This window comes from Salmo salar, chromosome ssa19 (genome assembly GCF_905237065.1).
Source record: "Salmo salar chromosome ssa19, Ssal_v3.1, whole genome shotgun sequence".
NCBI classification, from domain to species: domain Eukaryota; kingdom Metazoa; phylum Chordata; class Actinopteri; order Salmoniformes; family Salmonidae; genus Salmo; species Salmo salar.
Window position 1 is genome coordinate 24,219,681 of NC_059460.1, and position 21,508 is coordinate 24,241,188.

Consider the following 21,508-nt stretch of genomic DNA (forward strand, 5'->3'; position numbering starts at 1 on the left):
AAAACCCAGCAGTGGTGCAGTTCTTGATAGACTTAAACTGGCGCACCTGGCACCTACTAAAATACCCTGTTGAAAGGCACTTAAATATTTTTACTTGCCCATTCACCCTCTGAATGGCACACATACACAATCCATGTCTCAATTGTCTCAAGGCTTAAAAATCCTTCTTTAACCTCTTATGGCTAGGGGGCAGTATTTTCACGGCTGGATAAAAAAACGTACCCGATTTAATCTGGTTACTAATCCTACCCAGTAACTAGAATATGCATATACTTATTATATATGGATAGAAAACACCCTAAAGTTTCTAAAACTGTTTGAATGGTGTCTGTGAGTATAACAGAACTCAAATGGCAGGTCGAAACCTGAGAGATTCCTTTACAGGAAGTGGCCTGTCTGACCATTTCTGGAACTTCTTTGCCATCTCTATCTTTTACTAAGGATCTCTGCTCTAACGTGACACTTCCTACGTCGTCCATAGGCGCTCAGAGCCCGGGAAAAACCTGAATGTCGTCATCCCAGCCCCAGGCTGAAACACATTATCGCCTTTCTCAAGTGGCCGATCAAGGGACTGTGGGCTTAGGCGCGTGACCTGACCGCCCCCGTCTTTGTGATTTTTTCCTCTGTTTGCCGAAAAGGAGATTCCCGGTCGGAATATTATCGCTTTTCTACGAGAAAAATGGCATAAAAATTGATTTTAAACAGCGGTTGACATGCTTCGAAGTACGGTAATGGAATATTTAGAATTTCTTTGTCACGAATTGCGCCATGCGCGCGACCCTTCTTTACCATTTTGGATAGTGTCTGGAACGCACGAACAAAACGCCGCTATTCGGATATAACGATGGATTATTTTGGACCAAACCAACATTTGTTATTGAAGTAGCAGTCCTGGGAGTGCATTCTGACGAAGACAACAAAGGTAATGAAACTTTTGTAATAGTAAATCAGGGCTAAACTTGGTCGGTGTCTAAATGGCTAGCCGTGATGGCTGGGCTATCTACTGAGAATATTGCAAAATGTGCTTTCACCGAAAAGCTATTTTAAAATCGGACATATCGAGTGCATAGAGGAGTTCTGTATCTATAATTCTTAAAATAATTGTTATGTTTTTTGTGAATGTTTATCGTGAGTAATTTAGTAAATTCACCGGATGTTTGAGGGGGGTATGCTAGTTCTGAACGTCACATGCTAATGTAAAAAGCTGGTTTTTGATATAAATATGAACTTGATTGAACAAAACATGCATGCATTGTATAACATAATGTCCTAGGGTTGTCATCTGATGAAGATCATCAAAGGTTAGTGCTGCATTTAGCTGTGGTTTTGTTTTTTGTGACATTATATGCTAGCTTGAAAAATGGGTGTCTGATTATTTCTGGCTTGGTACTCTGCTGACATAATCTAATGTTTTGCTTTCGCTGTAAAGCCTTTTTGAAATCGGACAGTGTGGTTAGATAAAGGAGAGTCTTGTCTTTAAAATGCTGTGAAATAGTCATATGTTTGAAAAATTGAGGTTTTTGTATTTTTGAGGAATTTGTAATTCGCGCCATGCCTATCATTGGATATTGGAGCAGGTGTTCCGCTAGCGGAACGTCTAGATGTAAGAGGTTAAACTGACGGATTTCATGGGGATTATTTTATTATGCTAATTCGATTTCAGCAGGGCCGCGGACATCGGCTCTAAGGGTGTAACCTTTTCTTTAAAAAGTATAGCAGAGTCTTATCCAGAGCGACTTACAAATTGGTGCATTCACCTATAATATCCAGTATCTCTTCCCCTTCATTAGTCGTGGCTGAACAACGACAACATTAACATACAGCTGGCTGGTTATATGATGTCCCGGCAAGATAGAACAGTGGCGTCTGGTAAGACAAGGGGCGGCGGTCTATGTATTTTTGTAAACAACAGCTGGTGCACGATTTCTAAAGAAGTCTCGAGCTATTGCTCGCCTGAGGTAGAGTATCTCATGATAAGCTGTAGACCACACTACCTACTGAGAGAGTTTTCATCTGTATTCTTTGTAGCTGTTTACATACCACCACAGTTAGAGGCTGACACTAAGACAGCATTGAATGAGCTGTATTCCGTCATAAGCAAACAAGAAAATGCTCACCAAGAGGAGGTGCTCCTAGTAGCTGGGGACTTTAATGCAGGGAAACTTAAATCCATTTTACCATATTTCTATCAGCAGGTTAAATGTACAAACAGAGGGAAAAAAACTCTGGACCACCTATACCCCACACACAGAGACGCATAGGCTGGTCACAAAGCTCTCCCTCACCCTCCATTTTGCAAATCTGACCATAATTCTATCCTCCTGATTTCTGCTTACAAGCAAAAATTAAAGCAGGAAGCACCAGTGACTAGATCAATAAAAAAGTGGTCAGAGGAAGCAGATGCTAAGCTACAGGACTGTTTTGCTAGCACAGACTGGAATATGTTCTGGGATTCCTCCGATGGCTTTGAGGAGTACACCACATCAGTTATTGGCTTCATCAATAAGTGCATTTATAACGTTGTCCCCACAGTGACTGTACGTACATACCCCAACCAGAAGCCATGGATTACAGGCAGCATTCACACTGAGCTAAAGGCTAGAGCTGCCACTTTCAAGGAGCGGGACTCTAACCCGGAAGCTTATAAGAAATCTTGCTATGCCCTCCGATGAACCATCAAGAGGCAAAGCGTCAATACAGGGCTAAGATCGAATCTTACTACACTGGCTCTGACACTCGTCGGATGTGGCAGGGCTTGCAAACCATTACAGACTACAAAGGGAAGCACAGCCGAGAGCAGCCCAGTGACATGAGCCTAACAGATGAGCTAAACTACTTCTATGCTTGCTTCAAGGCAAATAACACTGAAACATGCATGAGAGCAACAGCTGTTCTGGAAGACTGTGTGATCACGCTCTCCGCAGCCGATGTGGGTAAGACCTTTAAACAGTTCAACATTCAAAAGGCCGCAAGGCCAGACGGATTACCAGGACCTGTGCTGCGAGCATGCGCTGACCAACTGGCAAGTGTCTTCACCGACATTTTCAACCTCTCCCTGTCCGAGTCTGTAATACCAACATGTTTCAAGCAGACCACCATAGACCCTGTGCTCAAGAACACTAAGGTAATCTGCCTAAATGACTACCGACCCGTAGCACTCACATCTGTAGCCATGAAGTGCCTTGAAAGGCTGGCCATGGCTCACATCAACATCATCATCCCAGAAACCCTAGAACCACTTCAATTTGCATGCCGCTCCAACAGGCCCACAGATGATGCAATCTCCATTGCACTCCACACTGCCCTTTCCCACCTGGACAAAAATAACATCTATATGAGAATGCTATTCATTGACTACAGCTCAGCGTTCAACACCATAGTGCCCTCAAAGCTCATCAATAAGCTAAGGTCCCTGAGACTAAACACATCCCTCTGCAACTGGATCCTAGACTTCCTGACGAGCCGACCCCAGGTGGTAAGGGTAGGTAACAACACGTCCGCCACGCTGATCCTCAACACAGGGGCCCCTCATGGGTGCGTGCTCAGTCCCCTTCTGTACTCCCTGTCCACATCACCAACAAACTAACATGGTCCAAGCACACCAAGACAGTCGTGAAGAGGGCACGACAAAACCTATTCCCCCTCAGGAGACTGAAAATATTTGGCACGGGTCCTCAGAACCTCAAAAGGTTCTACAGCTGCACCATCGAGAGCATCCTGACTGGTTGCATCACTGCCTGGTATGGCAACTGCTCGGCCTCCGATCACAAGGCACTACAGAAGGTATTGCGAACGGCCCAGTACATCACTGGGGCCAAGCTTCCTGCCATTCAGGACCTCTATACCAGGCGGTGTCAGAGGAAGGCCCTCAAAGACTCCAGCCACCCTAGTCATAGACTGTTCTCCCTGCTACCGCACGGCAAGCGGTACCGGAGCGCCATGTCTAGGTCCAAGAGGCTTCTAAACAGCTTCTACCCCCAAGCTATAAGACTCCTGAACATCTAGTCAAATGGCTACCCAGACTATTTGGAGCAGAATCAGTAGAATGCTATCAAATACATCAAACACATGGTTGCCAGGTATTTGATGCCATTCCATTTGATCCATTCCTGCCCTCAGAAGGCCCCACTGATCTACACTGAATGAAGTGGATATAAAACGTGACATCAATAAGGGATTATCGCTTTCACCTGGTCAGTCTGTTATGGAAAGACCAGGTGTTCCTACTGTTTTGTACACTCAGTGTCGATACAGATATCATGACAGGAAGAAATACTGATGAAGTGACATCAATCAATTATGAGAAGGGGCTTTCTGTGTTGTCTATGCATCCAAGAGCATAATAAATGTTATCAACTGTGCTGTCCAAACAAATATCTATATTTTTTGTTACATAAGACCAATTCAAAGCCCTTTATAGCATTATGTCTATTCATGTCTACTCAGAATCGTAGCCTGCTGACTGTTCAAAATGCTTTCAGTCATGACAGTGAGCTGGGTTGTGTGTTGTGCAGAGAAGTAAAACAAAGCAAGCTGGAGTCTAAATCCCCATATAAAATAACTACTCATCTTTCTTATCAAGGTCTCTCAGGTCAGGATTAAATCCGATCAGTGGTAGATCTGCGTTATAGCAGGTTTGACATTTAAAGGTAATTTCCAAGATATGCAACATTCACTGTGAATGAGGTCTCCACGAACACGGGAACATTGCCTTTGACAGGTGCATAGCTGACAAAGCACATCCGGATTGAATCCCAGCCTTAATGTTGTGAACTCTGTGAAATACATCCAGGTTTAGTATCCTTTTCTTGATGTCAGTCATGGCTTACAAGCAATGAAGATTGCCATTTTTGTATATCTTTAAAACTGAAATAAGAAATATCCTAGTAATTTCTAACCAGATCCAACGGATGATACAATGTTTCTGTCTTCTACATGCAATGGCATCCACCTGTTCTATGATGAAATAACAGCGCAAAGCATCCTAATTATCAACAGCATTGCGATCCCTTTGTCTGATGATGAAAGGCAAGTTTAGACAGCACTGATGAGAAGTAGAGATAGTAGGACTATTATCTCTGTGATTAAAGGAGCAGTTGAAAGGAGAGGATGGGTGACTCTATCTACTATCTGCCAGACATATTTACTGATTGTGGAGATGTGAAGGAAACTACAACTGAACCAGACAGCTTGGAAAAAGTTGATCCTATTAGAAATTAACTCACAGTTTTTGACTCAAATTTAGCTGACCGTTAAGCACTAACCATATCTGTTAAAAATGTGAATAAGGGTTGTAGTTTCCTCGTGTGTACACCACCATTTTTAACAAAGTGCATACATTCTGCTGCTAACCAGCGGGTATTCTACACACACACACACAACTTCACTTAGGACTGGGAATGACATCATTCACACATCGGCAGGCAACGCAGCAGTAGTGTATATGAATGGGAACAGGAAGGGGATACCTAGTCAGTTGCACAACTGAATGCATTCAACCAAAATATGTCTTCCGCATTTAACCCAACCTCTCTGAAATCAGGTGTGTGTGCCCATGCGTGGGCGCACATGCAAGCTTACAAACACTGAATGAGACAGCTTGAGCGTCTTACCCCAAGCACAGCACTACAGAGTGAGAAGACTACATACACTTGATGTTCTACTAATGCTTAATCTCTCAACGTCTTTCTGACGCACTCCCCTATCAGACAGTCTTCAAACACACACCGCTTTTAACACACACACAAACTTTAGGTCTTCAAACACACACCCCCTTCAAAACTTGTTTACTTAACACATCATCTATTCTAGTGTTCAATAGCATCCCCCGAGAGGCAAAACTTTCTCCAGCAAGTCAGTCAAACAAATGATATCTAGAAACAGAGGGAAGCGAGCGGAGATCTAACTCATTGCTCAAAGACAAGAACTGTCACATTACTTGAGTGTAATGTTGCTGGCGGTTCTTGGAAAGGAGTGAAGATATATTATCGAGAGAGAGAATGGATATTGTAGCACATTTTTAGAGTTGCCTGCCCTGAAACTCTTTCTTGTCACCTTATCAAGATCGACACCAGCTACTTTGTCACTTTGTCATTATAATCATAGTAACAGTAACACATACTACAACTCTTAACCCTTCGAGTCCCTCGTCATGTAAAACTTTCATAGTTGGCAGAACTGGTTGAAAAATGTCATTTCAACCAGGTTTTGCAGCTGAAAAGGTAACTCACCTGTCAAAGGTGCTATTTTAACCAGTTTTGCCCACAGGGATATTTCAAGATCATACCATAGTTAGATCATCTTTGAAATAACACTGCCAGAGATATCAAGCTTAATCAAGATTATACATGTTGTCAAGGGACATGTATGGTGAAAGTAGAGGGAGTTCGCTACAACTTCCGCTTAAACAATCACATCAAATACGTCTATATCCTTTCAGGTCTCTCTATACCATGCACGCACACACACACACACACACACACACACACACACACACACACACACACACACACACACACACACACACACACACACACACACACACACACACCTCTGTTGCCAGACAGTGGAAAAGAGAAAAACAGCCAAACCTAGGCAGGCCTGAGAGTTTTAGTATAATCTCATATTAGAACCTTACCTGAGCAGCTTAGCTCTTCCCCAGGGCTGTGGAGCTGGTTTAAACAGCATCATACATACGCTGACTACAGTTATATAACTGTATCATGTAGACCCTGACTACTACCGCTATACACTGTACTGTGTATACCTAGAATACCGCTATATGCAGTGTTGATACTGTATTATATATGTATGCTGTACTGTCTACTGTACTAATACTCTCTCTCTCTTTACTGTTTCAAAGCGATAGCAAAAGCACCATAGATCCTTGTGTTGTGAAACTGGTGCAGAGGTAGCTAGCTACTAGAGATAAAATCCATGCTCTGTGTACCGAATACTGAGCCTCCTATCATGTAAAGGGAGCCACCCATAGACATTATTTACTTAACAACTAGCCAGTTTACTAACCAATCAACAGCCAACCACCCAGAGATAATATCGTTAAATGTTATGTCCCAAATGGCACCCTATATTCATAGAGCTCCATAGGGCTCTGGTCAAAAGTAGTGTACTACATAGAGCATAGATAGGGTCGCAGCCAAGTTGGGATGCAGACAAAGGCTTATCTTAGCTCAGAGGCAAACACAATGGTAGGCTACAGCTATATCCCCTGTCATTAGTTACTAAGGCAGGGCCTTACTGTGGGCATCAAAGACTTACACCTGCGTTCCAAATGGCAATTTTTGTAGGGGTTGATACATTTTTTGTAATAGAAAATCAAGTGTGACATTTCAAAGTGGAAATAACAAACATCAGAAGCCTTTTTAAACATCAAATACACCACGAGTTTTACATTTCCTGCATTGCAGGAAAGTTCTCTTGCAACAGGGTGATCAAATTAAGATACTACATTTGTATGAGCCCTGACCAGATGTACTGCACTATAAAGGTAAGAGGGCGCCATTTAGGACCCAGCTACACCATCAATGGGGATCAACGGAATAGCAGCATTGATTGGTCATTAATCAGTCAATGAGACCGGACTGTTAGCTCTCTGAGTAGATTATAAATGGCTATTTCAGTAGGAAAATCTCCCAGCTTGTCCCTGTGCGTGTGCATACAGACAAATACATTCTAAAACAGTCCTTCATTTCAAGGGAAAAAATGTGTCTATACTAGAGTATATTTGTTCTTCTAAGTTAAAATAGCTGATAATTCTTTGAGTATCAACCAATTATAAACCCTAATTCAAGAGGGTAATTTTCTCAGTAAGGCTCTCTTGACAAACATGAATCAAATCATGAGCTAACAACATTTAGCTTTCGCACATGCGTTCTGCCTTTACTTGGTCCCCCAAAAATAGATTTAAAGAGCACTGCTACTGTAAATGGAATAGCTTGGATTACAGTAACTCTCTGCTCATAAATCTGAAATGATGAGTGGATCATCGTTTTAATGCTCTGACTAGATAGCTGTGAGGTAGTTGTCACCAATTGGAACAAAATCAGTGTGTGACAAATTATAAATCTCTCTCTCTCTCTCTCTCTCTCTCTCTCTCTCTCGTGAAGAAAGGGGAGAGATATTTCATCTGACTGGTTGACGTGCAGCGGTGGACAGCTCTGGCTGGTGAAAACACAAACAGATCGATGAGATGATTGGCACCACACGACAATCCCGGCCCTTGGGCAACTCAGACACTCAACCTCCATTCCCCAAATGGCATCATATTCCCTTTCCAGAGGGAACGGCCTCTGTAAGTGAAATGGAAAAACATAGAAAAAGGCTAACATTGATATATAGTGACAATAAATTAGCTTTGCTAGCGCTTTAAATCCTCCACCCTCTGGGACCCTGCAGCTATTAATTCCTTGAGGACAGTCAGCTATCAAGCGTTTTTCTTTTTCATTCCCACTGAAAACATTCCCAGATGTTGGCAAATCAACAGCCTTTAATATTCCTCTACCCCCTCATCTCATGTCGTATCCCCCCTCGTTTCTGGCAAACTCAAACGCTGAAAAATGAGCACTGTCTATTCTTCTCTTCTGACAGCTGAGGTGGCCTTTGTGATGGACGTGATTTCTCGAAACTGCACGACAACAGGCACAAAGCAGCAACGTCAAAGCAATGCTCTTCCTGACAGATATCCCAGCAAAACTCTGAAGAAATTACCAACCCAAACAGGTAAGAAATTCAAACACTCGCGGACAATACTGATTCGGTTCTACACAAACATCAAGTCCATCCTCACCTCCTCGTTTGGGAATAAATGGGCCCGCTCTAAGGCAAACTGCAGCAGATTGTCCTATCTGCTAAGAGGGTCATCAGCTGCCACCTGCCCTCCATCGAGGTCCTGCATGACTCCAGGGAAAGGAAGCGTACAGGAAAGATCATTGCTGACCCCTTCAACCCCCTCTTCCAAGAACTCCCCTCTGGGAAACAGTTCAGGGCCCAGTTTCCCAAAAGCATAATAAGGCTAAGTTCATTGTTAGATGAAGTATTCTATACGCAGCCAAGACAGAAAGATAAATGCGGTCAGAGACCCACTAAAGCAGCACCGCACCCTCAAGATTTTGAGCCTGCCTGGCAGAGTTGGTCCTACAGAGCCAAAGCCCCCAGATGGGTGAGCATAATATACAAGGAATTTCTCAAAACTGCTAATGAGAACCTTGACGACCTTAAACCTAGCCGGTGGGGATTCCGGTGGGGTGCCCCAACCCAGGTAGTGGCAGTGCTGGCAACACTAGCTGCACTAACCCATGGGGAGGGGGGTCACACTCTGACAAGGGGGCAAATTATTGTGGCCCTGGTGGCACAGCATAATTCAAGGTGTGACTGCACAGAGATGCTTGGGAAAATGGTCACAACGGGGGACCAGCGTGTGTGTGTTCCAGTGGAAAGGGGTGTATCTGAGCTCCATCAGCTAGGACATTGGCTAATCAAATCTCCCCATTCTTGCTCAATTTTGCATGCCTTCTCAAACAGCTACATCTGAATAGGCATTCGCCCAAGTCCTTTAGGCTCGGGGATGGAACAACTGTTGAACATCTGAGCTTGTGGTTGTTTGTGGAGGAAGGGTGGGGAGTGTGAATGTGTGTGTGTGTGTGTGTGTGTGTGTGTGTGTGTGTGTGTGTGTGTGTGTGTGTGTGTGTGTGTTGTTAAGGACAATATAGGATGAATCACAATAATTGTTTTCTAAAATAATAATTGCTTGCCAGAAATGTAATTTTTGTAATGGCAATCCTGGTTATAGGTAACAATCCTTCGCATGAACTGCCTACATTATTACGCATATTGTTCATTAATTGTGGAAATTAAGATAAGCAAGATTTATTTTATGTACACTACCAGTCAAAAGTTTTAAGAGCACCTACAAATTCAAGGGTTTTTGATTATTTTTACTATTTTCTACATTGTAGAATAATATTGAAGACATCAAAACTATGAAATATCACATATAGAATCATGTAGTAACCAAAAAAGTGTTAAACTAATCAAAATATATTTTATACTTGAGATTCTTCAAAGTAGACACCCTTTGCCTTGATGACACACACTTTGTATTCTTTCAACCAGCTTCACCTGGAATTATTTTCCAGTAGTCTTGAAGGAGTTCCCACATATGCTTAGCACTTGTTAGCTGCTTTTCCATCACTCTGCTGTCCGACTCATCCCAAACCATCTCAGTTTGGTTGAGGATGGGGGATTGTGGAGGCCAGGTCATCTGATGCAGCACTCCATTGCCTAGTTAGATAAAGGTTCAATAAAATAAAAATAAACTATCCTTTTTGGTAAAATAGCCCTTACACAGCCTGGAGATGTGTTGGGTCATTGTCCTGTTGACAAACAAATGATAGTCCCACTAAGTCCAAACCAGATTTGATGGCATATCGCTGCAGAATGCTGTGGTAGCCATGCTGGTTAAGTGTGAATTCTAAATTCTAAATAAATCAGACTGTGTCAACAGCAAAGCACCCCCACACATAACACCTCCTCCTCCAAGCTTACAGTGGGAAATACACATGCAGTGATCATCCGTTCACCCACATGGCATCTCACTAAGACACAGTTGTTGGAACCAAAAATCTCAAGTTTGGACTCCAGACCCAAAGGACACATTTCCACCGGTCTAATGTCCATTGCTCGCGTTTCTTGGCTCAAGCAAGTCTCTTATTATTATTGGTGTTCTTTAGTAGTGGTTTCTTTGCAGCAATTCAACCACAAAGGCCTGATTCACACGGTCTCCTCTGAACGGATGTCTGTTAATTGAACTCTGTGAAGCATTTATTTAGCCTGCAATTTCTGAGGCTGGTATTCTTATGAACTTATCCTCTGCAGCAGAGGTAACTCTGGGTTTTACATTCCTGTGGCGTTCCTCATGAGAGCCAGTTTCATCGTAGCGCTTGATGGTTTTTGTGACTGCACTTGAAGAAACTTTCAAAGTTCTTGAAATTTTCCGTATTGACTGACCTTCATGACTTAAAGTAATGATGGACTGTCGTTTCTCTTTGCTTATTTGAGCTGTTCTTGCCATAAAATAGACTTGGTCTTTTACCAAATAGGGCTATCTTCGGTATACACCCCTACCTTGTCACAACACAACTGATTGGCTCAACAACAAAAAAATCCACAAATGAACTTTTAGAAAGCACATCTGTTAATTGAAATGCATTCCATGTGACTACCTCATGAAGCTGGTTGAGAGAATGCCAAGAGTGTGGAAAGCTGTCATCAAGGCAAAGGGTGGCTATTTGAAGAATATAAAATATATATTGATTTGTTTAACACTTCTTTGGTTACTTCATGATTCCATATGTGTTATTCCGTAGTTTTGATGTCTTCATTATTATTCTACAATGTAGAAAATAGTAAAAATAAAGAAAAACCTTGAATGAAAACGTTTGACCGGTGGTGTATATTTTCTAAATAACTGTATATAATACAATTGAGGTGAGGCTTTTGGAAATGCTTTTGGCAGTTAATGTGCTTCTGTTCTGTGGGTGGCACTGTGTGCGATTTTTGAAGGATAGATTCCAGGTCTCTTGGGGGCCCTGGGATCCGGTGGGACCGGGGTGGTCTGCCGGTCACTGGGAGAACAACCCAACCTGGGATAGGTGTAGGTTTTAGCGAGTGGAATGGTAGAGAACAATTGGAGGTTTAATTAGTAACAATGCAAATATCATGGTGAAGAACAGGGCTCCGGGCAGCCGAGCGGAAATGGAGGAAAACTCGCCTCCCTGCGGACCTGGCATCCTTTCACTCCCTCCTCTCTACATTTTCCTCTTCTGTCTCTGCTGCTAAAGGCACTTTCTACCACTCTAAATTCCAAGCATCTGCCTCTAACCCTAGGAAGCTCTTTGCCACCTTCTCCTCCCTCCTGAATCCTCCTCCCCCTCCCTCCCTCCTCCCTCTCTGCGGATGACTTCGTCAACCATTTTGAAAAGAAGGTTGACGACATCCGATCCTCGTTTGCTAAGTCAAACAACACTGCTGGTCCTGCCCACACTGCCCTACCCTGTGCTTTGACCTCTTTCTCCCCTCTCTCTCCAGATGAAATCTCGCGTCTTGTGACGGCCGGCCGCCCAACAACCTGCCCACTTGACCCTATCCCCTCCTCTCTTCTCCAGACCATTTCCAGAGACCTTCTCCCTTACCTCACCTCGCTCATCAACTCATCCTTGACCGCTGGCTACGTCCCTTCCGTCTTCAAGAGAGCGAGAGTTGCACCCCTTCTGAAAAAACCTACACTCGATCCCTCCGATGTCAACAACTACAGACCAGTATCCCTTCTTTCTTTTCTCTCCAAAACTCTTGAACGTGCCGTCCTTGGCCAGCTCTCCTGCTATCTCTCTCAGAATGAACTTCTTGATCCAAATCAGTCAGGTTTCAAGACTGGTCATTCAACTGAGACTGGTCTTCTCTGTGTCACGGAGGCTCTCCGCACTGCTAAAGCTAACTGTCTCTCCTCTACCCTCATCCTTCTAGACCTATCTGCTGCCTTTGATACTGTGAACCATCAGATCCTCCTCTCCACCCTCTCCGAGTTGGGTATCTCCGGCGTGGCCCACGCTTGGATTGCGTCCTACCTGACAGGTCGCTCCTACCAGGTGGCGTGGCGAGAATCTGTCTCCGCACCACGTGCTCTCACCACTGGTGTCCACGTGCTCTCACCACTGGGCTCTGTTCTAGGTACTCTCCTATTCTCGCTATACACCAAGTCACTTGGCTCTGTCATATCCTCACATGGTCTCTCCTATCATTGCTATGCAGACGACACACAATTAATCTTCTCCTTTCCCCCTTCTGATAACCAGGTGGCGAATCGCATCTCTGCATGTCTGGCAGACATATCATTGTGGATGACGGATCATCACCTCAAGCTGAACCTCGGCAAGACGGAGCTGCTCTTCCTCCCGGGGAAGGACTGCCCGTTCCATGATCTCGCCATCACGGTTGACAACTCCATTGTGTCCTCCTCCCAGAGTGCTAAGAACCTTGGTGTGACCCTGGACAACACCCTGTCGTTCTCCACTAACATCAAGGCGGTGACCCGATCCTGTAGGTTCATGCTCTACAACATTCGCAGAGTACGACCCTGCCTCACACAGGAAGCGGCGCAGGTCCTAATCCAGGCACTTGTCATCTCCCGTCTGGATTACTGCAACTCGCTGTTGGCTGGGCTCCCTGCCTGTGCCATTAAACCCCTACAACTCATCCAGAACGCAGCAGCCCGTCTGGTGTTCAACCTTCCCAAGTTCTCTCACGTCACCCCGCTCCTCCGCTCTCTCCACTGGCTTCCAGTTGAAGCTCGCATCCGCTACAAGACCATGGTGCTTGCCTACGGAGCTGTGAGGGGAACGGCACCTCCGTACCTTCAGGCTCTGATCAGGCCCTACAACCAAACAAGGGCACTGCGTTCATCCACCTCTGGCCTGCTCGCCTCCCTACCTCTGAGGAAGCACAGTTCCCGCTCAGCCCAGTGAAAACTGTTCGCTGCTCTGGCACCCAAATGGTGGAACAAGCTCCCTCACGACGCCAGGACAGCGGAGTCAATCACCACCTTCCGGAGACACCTGAAACCCCACCTCTTTAAGGAATACCTGGGATAGGATAAAGTAATCCTTCTAACCCCCCCCCCCCCCCCCTTAAAAGATTTAGATGCACTATTGTAAAGTGGTTGTTCCACTGGATATCATCAGGTGAATGCACCAATTTGTGCGTCTGCTAAATGACTTAAATGTAAATGTAAATGTACAGCTACATATATTACATATATTTTATTTATTTCAGTTTTTATTTCTTTCATCACATTCCCAGTGGGTCAGAAGTTTACATACACTCAATTAGTATTTGGTAGCATTGCCTTTAAATTGTTTAACTTGGGTAATACATTTCAGGTAGCCTTCCACAATAAGTTGGGTGAATTTTGGCCAATTCCAGAGAGCTGATGTAACTGAATCAGGTTTGTAGGCCTCTTTTTTTTCTTTTCTTTTTTTAGACCTCCTTGCTCACACACACTTTTTCAGTTCTGCCCACATATTTTCTATAGAACTGAGGTTAGGGCTTCGTGATGGCCACTCCAATACCTTGGCTTTGTTGTCCTTAAGCCATTTTGCCACAACTTTGGAAGTATGCTTGGAGTCATTGTCCATTTGGAAGACCCATTCGCGACCAAGCTTTAACTTCCTGACTGATGTCTTGAGATGTTGCTTCAATACATCCACATCATTTCCATCCTCATGATGCCATCTATTCTGTGAAGGGCACCAGTCCCTCCAGCAGCAAAGCAACCCCACATCATGATGCTGCCACCCCCATGCTTCATGGTTGGGATGTTGTTCTTCGGCTTGCAAGCCTCCTCCTTTTTCCTCCAAACCTAACGATGGTCATTATGGCCAAACAGTTCTATTTTTGTTTCATCAGACCAGAGGACATTTCTCCAAAATGTATGATCTTTGTCCCCATGTGCCGTTGCAAACCGTAGTCTGGCTTTTTTATGGCGGTTTTGGAGCAGTGGCTCCTTCCTTGCTGAGTGGCCTTTCAGCTTATGTTGATACAGGACTAATTTTACTGTGGATATAGATACTTCTGTATCTTTTTCCTCCAGCATATTCAGAAGGTCCTTTGCCGTTTTTCTGGGATTGATTTGCACTTTTCGCACCAAAGTACATTCATCTCTAGAAGAGAGAACGCGTCTCCTTCCTGAGAGGTATAACAGCTACATGGTCCCATGGTGTTTATACTTGCGTACTATTGTTGGTCAAGATGAACGTGGTACCTTCAGGTATTTCGAAATTGCTCCTATGGATGAACCAGACTTGCGAAGATCTACAATTATTTTCTGAGGTATTGGCTGATTTCTTATGATTTTCCCATGATGTCAAGCAAAGAGGCAATGAGTTTGGAGGTAGGCCTTGAAATACATCCACAGGTACACCTTCAATTGATCAAATTATGTCAATTAGCCTATCAGAAGCTTCTAAAGCCATGACATCATTTTCTGGAATTTTCCAAGCTGTTTAAAGGCACAGTTAAGTTAGTGTATGTAAACTTCTGACCTACTGGAATTGTGATACAGTGAATGATAAGTGAAATAATCTGTCTGTAAACAATTGTTGGAAAAACGACTTGTTTCATGCACAAAGTAGATGTCCTAACCGACTTGCCAAAACTATAGTATATTAACAAGAAATTGGTGGAGTGGTTTAAAAACGAGTTTTAATGACTCCAACCTAAGTGTATGTAAACTTCCGACTTCAACTGTAGGTACATGGTTGCAAAGGGCATCAGTGTCTTAACAGCGCGATTTGCCAAGGCAGGATACTCTGAGAGCAGCCCAATCCAGAAATCTGGCAGTGGCTTCTGATTAAAATACATTTTCAAAGAACCGCTTGGTGCAATTTCGATGAGGCTCTCTTGTTCAGATGTCAGTAAGTGGACTGGAGGCAGGGCATGAACGGGATAACGAATCCAGTTGTTTGTGTCATCCGTTTTGGGAAAGTACCTGCCTAATTGCGCAGCCATCTCACTCAGGTGCTTCGCTATATCACATTTGACATTATCTGTAAGCCTGAGTTCATTTGCACACAAAAAATCATACAATGATGTAAAGACCTGTATGTTGTCCTTGTTAATGCAGACAGAGAACAGCTCCAACTTCTTAATCATAGCCTCAATTTAGTCCCGCACATTGATCATAGTTGTGGAGAGTCATCAGGCGAGAAAAAACATCACCCAGATAGGCCAGTCACATGAGAAACTCGGGCATTATGCAAGCGGTCAGACAAGTGAAAATGATGGTCAGTAAAGAAAACTTTAAGCTCGTCTCTCAATTCAAAAAAGCGTATCAATACTTTGCACCTTGATAACCAGCACACTTCTGTATGTTGTAAAAGCGGTACATAGTCACTGCCCATATCATTGCATAGCTCAGAAAATACACGAGAGTTCTGGGGCCTTGCTTTAACAAAGTTAACCATTTTCACTGTAGTGTCCAAAAATTCTTTAAAGCTGTCAGGCATTCCCTTAGCAGCAAGAGCTTCGGGAGCAACTGCTTGCATGCGCGTTACCACTCCACTATGTCTCCCTGTCATAGCTTTTGCGCCATCAGTACAGACCACCAAAAGTCCATTTGATGTCACAAAGCTGTCCAGTACTTTAAAAATATCCTCTCATGTTGTCCTGGTTTCCAGTGGTTTGCAGAAGAGGATGTCTTCCTTAATTGACCCCCCATAAACGTAACGGACATATACCAGGAGCTGTGCCCGGCCCACCACGTCTGTTGACTCATCCAGCTGTAACACATAGAATTCACTGGCTTGTATGCATTAATTGTTTCAAAACATATCCTGCTATGTCACTGATGCGTCGTGAAACAGTGTTGTTTGATGAAGTCATTGTCTGTATAGTTTTTGGGCCTTTTCCCCCAGCACTGTCCCAGCCATATCTGCGGCAGCAGAAATAATTAAGTCCTACACAATGGTATGGGGCTTGCCTGTCTTAGCCACTCGGTAGCTCACCATATCAGACTCTTCTAGACTCTTCTTATTAATAGTATCTGTTGCTTTTATACATGTCTTACTCCTCGAAAGTTGTCTTAATTCTCGCTCAAAAACCTCCCGTGGCTTATTTTTGTTTCTATACATTGTTTCTAAATGTCTGCGCAAGAGTGAAGGTTTCATCGAGTTGTGAGATAGTACTTTTGCACATATAACACACTGTGGCTGAGGAAAGGCACTACTCCCAATATAAGTTAACCACAAATCAATGTAGTTCTAATCATATTTGCGCCTCTTCGATGGTCTAACATCCCTGTCTGTTGTTTGGTGCTTTCCAGGGCAAGGGGGCAGTAGCTCTTCGGCTGCATCAGATTCACAACTGTCTGTGTCCATGCCAGCTGGGCTAACAACAAATGTAGAATTACTGATGCTAGCATTGGATGTGCTCGTGGAAGCAGAACAACTTGTGTCGTCGACAGGTGCAGGTGTAGTACTGCTGGTTGTAGTAGTACTACCAGTAGAGCTGGTATGTGTCTCAATGGATGCGGGCCTTACTTTTTTAAACCATTTATCCATCTTCGAGCAAACGGAATGTGCATTAGCTACGTTTGGCTACATACGGACCGGTAGTGTAATTCCCGCAAGAGAGTAACGGTTAATGTAATTGGATGTTAATTATTTGAGTAGGCTACCTGTATTTGACATTGTATTGTTATTTCGCTGAACACTATGGTTTAATTTTATTTTTGGTAGTGAAACAAGGCTACTCAGGCGGGAAAAAAACTTTTCCCAAATGGTTAGTCATGTTGAAAAACATAAATGGAATGTTTGAAAATGTTGAATCACATTTTTATTTGACGTACTCCCGACAGCATTGCGCATACACAAGTTTGGGAATACCTGCCTTACATAGACCCCTATGGACCTTGCTCAAAAGCAGTGCACTATATAGAGCATCAGTCTGAATGGACATTAATGAATGTAAAGTGCTAACGGCGAATGTTCTGTTTCCACTGTACGCTACCCTTCATTCACACACACACTTCCGCAGTGTGAGAGACAGAAATCAGCATAGTAACAAAGGCATTTAGTGAGCTAATCAATAGGAATGACACACTATGAGCTGGTCTTTAAAGAGCCATGCAAAAACACATTAAGAGAGGAGTCAATAAAACACACACCGCAGCCTACACACAGTCAATGAAAGACACATAGAGGACCGATAGAATGCACAGTCAGCAAAGCTAATCAATGTGGAGCAGGGGCACAAACCTAATCAGAGGGGGGAAGTCATACTATGTCAGTGAGGTACACACACACACACACACACACACACACACACACACACACACACACACACACACACACACACACACACACACACACACACACACACACACACACACACACGTCATACATCCCAGTCCAGCTGCTGTCTGTCACAATAGAAACACGCCTGATTATATCCTAGCTATGTCTCTCTTGGGGATATAACACAGGAGATATATATTAAAATCGAAGGTTGAATCTGAAAACTGAACCTGGGGTCAGAGGACTCCAGATAACCTCAATTTCTCCTGTCGTTTGGAGCAGTCGTTGTCATGGTAACAAGATACCAGAAAAAATAGCTATATCCTCTTTAGTAAAAGCCCCATGTACTCCAGTGTTTTTTAATAATTCTGTATGTGTTACAAACAGGGTTAGAACTTGGACAGAAAGCTGATGGTTATCTGCAGATTCTTTGGGTGGTCAGCTACAACCACAGATGGAGCGGAGCAGGCAGGCTGTTCAAACAAACCTTATTGGACTCACTCACATTGGTTTACTATTTATTCAAACGCAAATGGTAATAGAAATATATACTCACATAGGAAGATGATAAGAAGGAACACCCTGATAGATGTGCTATCCTTTGTGAGACAGCGGTGCATCTGTAGCCGTTTGATATGAGGCGATGAGACGATGGTGGTTAGTGCTTTGGTGGATGGGAAGGAGGAATAGAGAGATAAAAAAAACACCCTCTGTCTCCCTTTCTCTCTCATTCTCTCTCAATTCAATGTACAATTCAATTCTCTCTCTCTCTCCTTTCTCTGCCCCCTCTGCTCCCCAACCTCTATCTCTCTCCCTATGCCTCCCCCTCCCTCCCCTTCGTTCTCCCCCTCCCTGTCTTTTTCTCTCTTTCTCTGTCTATAAATCCTGATCTATACTATCCCTGGTGCACTACACAATGCCTTCAGAATGTATTCACACCCCTGACTTTTTCCACACTTTGGTGTTACAGCCTGAATTTAAAATTGATTAAATAGAGATGTTTTGTCACTGGCCTACACACCATACCCCATCATGTCAAGTAGTATTATGTTTGAGAAATGTTTACAAAAGCTGAAATGTCTTGAGTCAATTAGTATTCAACCCCTTTTTTTGGCAAGCATAAATAAGTTCAGGAATAAAAACCTGCTTAACAAGCCACATGCATGGACTCTGTGTGCAATAGTGTTTAACATGATTTTAAAATGACCCTGTAAGGTCTCAGAGATTCTATGAGGTCCCTCAGTCGAGCAGGTAACGTCAGACACAGATTCAACCAAAAAGACTGAGGAGGTTTTCCAATGCCTCACAAAGACGGGCACCTATTGGTAGATTGGTAATTCAGTTGCCGGAGTGGAAGGAAACTGTTCAGGGATTTCAACGTGAGACCAATGGTGACTTTAAAACAGTTACAGAGTATAATGGCTGTGATAGGAGAAAACTGAGGACGGATCAACAATATTATAGTTACTCCACAATACTAACCTAATTGACAGAGTGAAAAGAAGGAAGCCTATACAGAATAAAACATATTCCAAAACATGCATCCTGTTTGCAACAAGGCAATAAAGTAATACTGCAAAGAATGTGTCCATAAAGACCAATCTGAAACCCACACCCCCAATAGACCACACCTCCTGAAAATAACCTATGGATTATATAAAAAAAAGACCCATCTGCTGGGTCAACCCAGCATGAAAGTGAATAAAAACCCAATTGAGGGTTAAATTATCCCATGTTTGGATAATCCAAATGCGTGACCTGTTGGGGGCGTGGCTTTCAAATAGTTATTTTTGGCCAACCGTGAGAGTAAATGTCATTCATGTTCATCATGTTAAGTTTGTTCACTGCAATTCTCAATTTTCCTTCAAAAGTGCTGCACATTCTATTTCTTAATACAAAATGAATAACATTTAAATACTAAAACTATCCCAACGTTGGGCTATGTCGAGACAAGTCTTTAATTAACATGATATGACCATTCACTACTGTAGCATATTCAGTTTCAAAGTTTTGGCACCGGTAATAGTATACCACATTATATTACAGTGTGCATTCATACTGCATGTGTATTCACACAGCCATTCTTACTTTTCTCCACTTTTCTAAAATGTTTTAGTAAAAACATTTAGTTCATTCAGAAGAAAAACATGACAAATAATTCCAACAGGACATTTGTGCACACTGTATACCCTCATGGTACAAAGAGAACATTAAATCATTAAACTATCTAATTATCATTATGGGCCAAATTCTTACTTACATGCACTTAGCCTTAATTGTTCTCTCACATTTGAAAATGTTGTAAACTGTTCTTGTACTGTAAACAAACAAAAAAAATACATAAACATAATGAAATGTAAGCATTGTAAGTAAAATTGACAAATATCTCTGGTGCACACATATTTTGTGAATCTTCAAGTGTGATATGTGAACTGAACTACTCTAGCAATTTTTTTTCCAGCTATTTTTTTTGTGATGAATAAGTCCATGCTGGCCAGTGCGAGCCAGGAGGGTCCTCCCCTAGCAGGGTCCTCTGCTATGTGACTCTACTAGGCAAAGTCCTGAGGAGTTACCATGGGTTTCACAGGACAACTTGAAGTAGACACCAAAGGCAGCAGTGCTTAGGCACATAGAAACTCCTGAAAGATGAGAAGCTTTCTTCCAGCGCGGTCCATGACCAATGCTGCTACAGCAGTGAACACTACCTTGATTGCTGCTACTCACCACCACCGTAGCAACATTGCTGTTCTTAAAATGGGCTTCCTCAAAGATAGTCTCAGCATAAAAAATGATGGCATTGATACTGGTGAGTTGTTGGAACAGCATCAACAAGGGGCTTGTATACTCCAGGGTCCTTAAGATCATGCCTAGACGCTTGTGTAAGCTTAATTTACACTACAAAAAGTGTTAGGGTCAATTTTAACATGGGTTGACAACATAATAGATTAACCAGAATGACATTTACTCTCATGGGTGGCAAAAAATAACTATCTGAAAGCCACACCCCTACTAAGTATTCTGATCTGACCTGGGGGATCATAGCTCAATAACCCAGGATCAACAACCCAACTTAATGAAAACAATGGGTTGTTGTAAACCAACTGGCTGGGTCAAAATAACCCAATGTGTGTTCTGTCCAATATTTACCCAAATTGGGTTGTTTTTAACCCACCATTTTTTTACCCAGCAGTTTATCTGCAAACATGTTAGCTAGCTTGTTGGCTTTGTCTGCTCTGTTTTTGTTAATGGCAGCTATAATATTAGCGTCCAAGTGACTTTCACTTCCTTTCCAGCTACGGGGCAGCAGGGTCATTCGACTAGGTGGGATTTAATGCAAAGACAAACATTGCCCAGAAGGTCAGTGGCTCAGGGCTCAACCCCCTTGTTTTCATTCAAAGTGAAAACACTAGTGATGTTACGCTTGATACCAGAGCTCTGAGGCATGCGTCGAAGTCGCTAAGCGGTTTCCTTCAAAGAAGTTTGCCGATTCCTGTATCACTTCATCAGAAGCATGTGATCAATGACGTTTGAAGCTTTGTTTCATTGAACAACCAACTGATTGGTTTGGTATTGGTTTAGTAGAGGGAAAAAAGGCTACTACAGTATTTTGCATTAGTCAGGCGTTACAGTAATATGCAGTAAAT

At 43.1% G+C, this 21,508-nt stretch overlaps 1 protein-coding gene across 4 annotated transcripts in view; it reads right to left on the minus strand.

Annotated features, from left to right (window-relative positions):
• Window positions 1–21,508, minus strand: part of LOC106578589 (E3 ubiquitin-protein ligase RNF152) — a 68,571-nt gene that overhangs the window by 21,493 nt on the left and 25,570 nt on the right. Inside the window, exon 2 of one of the 4 annotated variants that reach the window (XM_014157577.2) lies at window positions 18,421–18,528. The exons of 2 other annotated variants lie outside the window; for them this stretch is intronic. The gene's annotated coding sequence lies outside the window, so the exon portion shown is untranslated. Of the gene's footprint in view, window positions 1–6,637; window positions 6,891–18,420; window positions 18,529–21,508 lie in introns of those variants that run through there. One more of the 4 variants, XM_014157578.2, reaches the window with a different exon arrangement.